Source organism: Myotis davidii, unplaced genomic scaffold (genome assembly GCF_000327345.1).
Source record: "Myotis davidii unplaced genomic scaffold, ASM32734v1 scaffold803, whole genome shotgun sequence".
Classification (NCBI taxonomy): domain Eukaryota; kingdom Metazoa; phylum Chordata; class Mammalia; order Chiroptera; family Vespertilionidae; genus Myotis; species Myotis davidii.
In genome coordinates this window covers 4,299,073-4,304,906 of record NW_006295567.1, presented here as the reverse complement: position 1 = coordinate 4,304,906, position 5,834 = coordinate 4,299,073, and the positions used below count along the sequence as shown (strand labels likewise).

Genomic DNA, 5,834 nt, shown 5'->3' with positions numbered 1-5,834 from the left:
GGGTGTACAAAAATATTATGTAAACATATATTATGGCCCCTTCAGGGCCTTAGAAGGTCCCTGTGAGTGAGGGGCCCTGAACTTAAGCGTCATTGACTTCATAGCAAATGAGCTTGTGGTCTCTGAAAGCTTACAATCAAATCTGCAACCCAACTTTATCAATAGACGATACTACCTAATTGGAATATATATCTGAAATCCAATCTTTTGGCTGTCATTGTTTAGTTCTTCTATTAATGATTTATCATTGTCTTAATTGTTACTTATTTTATAATATCACATTGCATATATTTTTTCTCCAAGTGGTGTTCTTTTGGGGTCCCATGGAGATATAAATGCCAGATATTGAGGCTGGCAGAGGGTTGAGCAAGACCCTCAACTCCACCCTCTCAAGTCCCCTGCTGGTACCTCCCAACTGGCTGTGAAAAATGGTAAGCTGGAGGCTAAGGCACTAAGGCACTCGGGATGTTGCAGATCACAGGGTATAAAGCTTAGCAGAGAATGACAGACAATGAATAGAGTGGGGCGAACAAGCCAAAATTAACTGGCATAGGCCACACATACCCTTACAATAAAATCTGAAATAATATTGATTACCTGAATACATGTCTATGTCAATTTCTAACATTATGAGAAATTTTTATTTTTATTTTTATTAGCACTAATTAAAACTCCATGGAGAAGAAAGCAGAATTGCTATAGGTTTTTGTTTGGTTGATTTTGTTGTTTGTTCTTTTTTGTTGTTGTTGTCTATTTGTTTGTTTTTTATGACAGCAGCTAAAAAGAAATAAAACAAAACAACAAAAATCCATAAGGCACTGTGATTCATACAGTCCTGTAATAATACTTAGGGATTTATTGCTAAAAATATTTGCAAAGAGTACATATTATCGAAGGTGGGTGAATTGTCATTTAAACACAAAATAAATTATTCTGCTAATGAAAGTTCAGAACAGCTTGCTTGCCCCAACCTCTGCAAGCCTATTGACAGCATTTCACTGCCTCTCTGTGTGTTTTGCCATTGCTGATCGTTATTCTTACATCAGTGACTTCCTAGAAATCACTCTCTCCTTAGGCTTCTTGGTAGAGTCCTGGCCCAGTGTGTGGTGACAGGCTCAAGAGGGAGTGACAGTGAAGCCCTTCTCAGCAAGTGTTAGGAGGTCTTGCCATTCTTCCCCCGTCCAAATCCATGGATCCTGTAATCCAATATGAAGGGAGTGATTTATTGGGGTGTAAATCTTAGCCTTGATGTGCTACTGAGCTGTAAGGCGCAATTTGTGGGACCAACTGCAACTTTGGTGTGTCTGTGGGAGGTTTGTCTCCAAAAAGGTTTGGAAATATAATGAGTGCTTCTTTGTTAGTTTGCGCTTTTGAGGCATGGAAGCACATCTTAAAGCAGCGGTTCTCAACCTGTGGGTCGCGACCCCTTTGGCGGTCGAATGACCCTTACACAGGGGTCGCCTAAGACCATCCTGCATCTCAGATATTTACATGACGATTCATAACAGTAGCAACATTACAGTTATGAAGTAGCAACGAAAATAATTTTATGGTTGGGTCACAACATGAGGAACTGTATTTAAAGGTCCAGAAGGTTGAGAACCACTGGCTTAAAGTATACTTAGCGGGGACAGGTTTCCTCCTCTCAAAATTTAAATCTTGAATAACTCCTTTTCTGTGACATAATTATAGGTTCACTGCTGTCACAATGCACGTTTCTGCCCACTGGCATGCCCTCCATGAGCGGGATCAAATTCCTTTATATGTTAAATATACTGAAAAATCACCAGAAGAGAAGTTTGCATTTGGAACCCTTGAGTAATTCTAATTTATCAGTTCTCCTGGGGTTGTGGGCAGAATATAGACTTTTGATTCTAACTTTTCTCAATTCATAATATCAGATCAGATAACAGCTACCTACCGTAAGGAATAAATGCAATCACACGGATTAAACAAATTCGAATGTGGAATCTAGCATATGGTTGGCTGGCTCCCCAGATGTAACAGTTCTCTCCTTTCATCTCTTCCCCATGATTTTATGTTTATTTTCCCATTTATTTCATAGAGTACCTGCTTGGAGTTACACTTTTCTTATGGAAAGAAAGAAATTATTCAAATAATTGTAAAAATACCAATACTCATTTCATAAAATAACTAGAATATATATTTGTTTCCAGATAACTAGGTATGTTATCTAACAATGCCCCATTATTTTATACATTTTAAGAACTTGAAAATGTTTGCTAAAATTACTTCTCACTGATTTTTATTTCATTTGTTATTGCTATAGATCTTAGGACAAAGTAGTGTAAAATATATATGGGTTTAGTGTAATTGTGTGTCTGTTTTAGTTCTGGGGGCATCAGCCAACTATTTGAATGTATCTGTATAAAACTGAATGGGTTTTATAGAGCACATGACTTTTTTTCCTAATTAACTGCCTGAATTATGGTAGACATAGTGGTGGGTTTCTCATCATGTTTTCTTCTCTCTGAAAATGTGAGAGTGCTGAACATTTCAGAGCCTTGAAACAAGGACCTGGCATTTGGTCGATTGATAGATGAATGTGCAGGGACTGAGCTTTATCCCTCTCAAGGAAATTTTAAAATTGATGTGCCTGTGGCTTCAAACACATCTTGTTTGAAGTTTCTTTACTATCAAGTATCTCAGTTAGTGGACTCCCAGATTAGAGACAGTGTATTCAAATTTATAATTTATTATACCACTACCTACGTGTAACTGATTTTAAATAAAACCTTGATTCTTTAGTTGTCACTCTCTTATCCAACAATTTCAGGAATTGGAAAGGCATTAATATAGTCTTATGCAGTTTTCACATCATTGAAATACATTTGTAAGTATATATATCAGATCACAGATTATTTCAGCACATAAAGCTACAATAGGAACTAATGTTGCCACTAAGTAATTAATAGTAAACACATATTAAACTGCCAATTTCTACTTCTGCTCAGTCTGAGAGAACTAACTATCCCAAGTCTTAATTAAAAGAACCATGACATAAATATCTAAGTAAATTCAGTCTTCATTTAGAAAAATGATTGCTTATACATTACAAATACATCAGATTTTCCTAGCAGATACTAAGTGAATTTAATGAAAGAAGTTAGATCTTAATTCACAAACTTATTGTTAGTATGTAAAAGATTAACAAAAAAATGGCCATATATACACAAATTATACAACTGTGTACATGCATACTTAAATATACAACACCTCTGATGGATTAATTGTAGTATCTAGACCACATTATAATTATGAAAGAAGTATTTTCATATTGATTCCTAAAAATAATTTTAACAATACTCCCTAGGAAACTTAAAATAGGATAAACATTTTCTAACGTTTGAAGTTTATGTAAAATCTCTTGAAATCTGGTTTTAGAATTCATTAACTTGGATGTCACTTGAAATGCTGTTTACATATGGAATCACTACTTTGATTATCCCCTAGGAAGTTAATTTGGTGTTTAGAACAGTGAAATATGCTTTCTTTCACATTTAAAATTGAAGAATAGCAGTACAGCAAGCTTGGACACTGAACAAATACAAGCCCTACTGCTTACTGCATATTTCACTCTAGTCTTTAAACTCCTGGTTTTCATTTTTTTTTTGGTCATTTTAAGAAGTGAAATAATGCATTTAAATATTCCATATGTTACACCATTTCTGCATTTTGGTTAAGGAAAAAAAAAAACAACAGTAAAATATAGCAGGGGTTACCTAACCCTGTACTCTAGCTACCCAAAAGCCCAAGAAATGCACATTCACCAGCAATGATCCTTAACTAATGCTAAAATCCAGCCTGCAAGGAAAGCCCTAGGGATATTTTGAAGTGGTTTGAGCTAATATTGTCTGCTGGAGGTTCCTGAACATTTCCTGGCTTCGTTGTGTTACTAAAATTTTGAAATTGTTAGAATTTTGAAACTCAGTGTCACTGCTTTAAGTGTGCTTTTGACTCTCACTCCTACTTTGAAATGCGGGTAAATGATTTTTCCTACTGCAAAGGGGGCTGTAAAATGAAATGATAGTGGTAACTACTAGTGTAGAGAGAGTTGCCTTCTTCAAAATGTCAGCAATAAAATAATGTTTCAAAAGGGCCCTTAACATCACACACTTAAAAACAAATACACTGAAAAAAATAAGTTGTCTTTGGGGATTATCCTAGGACTACTTGGCTCTCTAGAATCAATTTAAGGAAACATAGAAGTTGAAAACAGACAGCAGTTCAGTTTTGAAGGTAACTGTGAGTTTAAGGAAGCAAATAATAGTGGGAAAATGCTTGAAGTCAATTTTTTCCTAATAAAAATCTCCATTTTTTGGTGAGTTCAATGGATGATATAGTTAATTGAACACATTTTTCCTCATATGCCCCTATAATTCCAACTATGGATTTTAGGCTTATGAAAATCAATTGCACAACAAAGAGAGAGAATGAAATGAATTGTCAGGCTTAGAGTATGGCAATCTATTGAAACATACCCAAATGTTTCATGAATTTAGTGAAGAGGACATTGCATTGCTGTATATTTTAGAGATGATCTTCCACATTTTAAAATAATTTAAATTACTGAAAATATATGCAAGAACTGTTCTTACTGTATAATATAAATCAATTGACCCAATCATGGCATACCACTTTCTCTGATTTCTTAAGAGGAATTTTGGAGATGCTTAAAACTAAGTAATGCCTGATACCTTATACTTTAGTGTTTCTTTTCTCATGATGTATATGGGTCTTTCATTTTCATGCATATTTATGCCTATGAATTACAAATAATTTTCCATTATGAACTTAATAGCAGGACTTGATGTTCTGTACTAATTGACAAATTAGATGCATATTAATCGCTGGGAACACATGGCATTTACCCCCCAAATTTGGAAAGCACTCAAAAGTATCATTTGCAAATTTGGGACTGTTGACAAAATGGGCAGGTTTTCTTTGAACAAAGCAGTATACCAGGGGCCTGGTGAATTGACATTGAATTCTATTTATAAGAAAGCATAAAGGGTATAAATATCATTTCCCAACTTGGGTGATAATACATATAGATCCATTGAGAATCACCATTTATTAGGACGGCAGAAACCTAATTTCTGATATGAACCTTCTTCCTCAGTTTCTGAGATTCGTCCAAGTTCAACCGTAACTAGAATAGAAGGCACTGTCATGGGAGGGGGGCAGGGAAAGATGTGTATGAGAGGCCTAATCCATCTTATTTCAAGTCTTCTGTCTACACACAGATGTCTGCTGAGTTGTCCATTATCCCATGTGATCTTCCATTAGTTTTCTCTAAATTACCTCAGAGGCATGCTCTGCTCCTGTCAGACTGACCTCTTAAGGTCTGATGCCCTCTTTCTTTTCATAGTTCGCAATAATTTTGTTGTTGCCGGCTACACAGGGGCAAGGAAATGGGTCCTTTGTACCAGAATGCCCAACACAACCCACAACCCCATGTCTGGATTCTTACCTCTTACCGGTAACCACAGTCTCCTTACTCCCCAGACCAGAGTTCCTGTCTTTGGAGAAAGATTCAATCTCCTTGAACTTCATTCTCTTAAACATTGTGGTTTTGTCTTTGAGTCCTCTCTTTATCCCTGTGGCTTTAGGCTTGTAGGAACCACATTCAGTTACACTTCTTTTCTGGGTTGGGCTATTTTATATCTCCTGTTATGAGGCAATAGGCATAGTATAGTCCAGTGGTCGGCAAACCGCGGCTCGCGAGCCACATGTGGCTCTTTGGCCCCTTGAGTCTGGCTCTTCCACAAAATACCACGTGTGGGTGTGCACGTACAGTGCGAATTTGACTT

At 36.3% G+C, this 5,834-nt stretch overlaps 1 protein-coding gene across 1 annotated transcript in view; it reads left to right on the top strand.

Annotated features, from left to right (window-relative positions):
- ADGRB3 (adhesion G protein-coupled receptor B3) overlaps positions 1-5,834 on the top strand; it is a 669,006-nt gene that overhangs the window by 48,403 nt on the left and 614,769 nt on the right. The window lies entirely within an intron of this gene.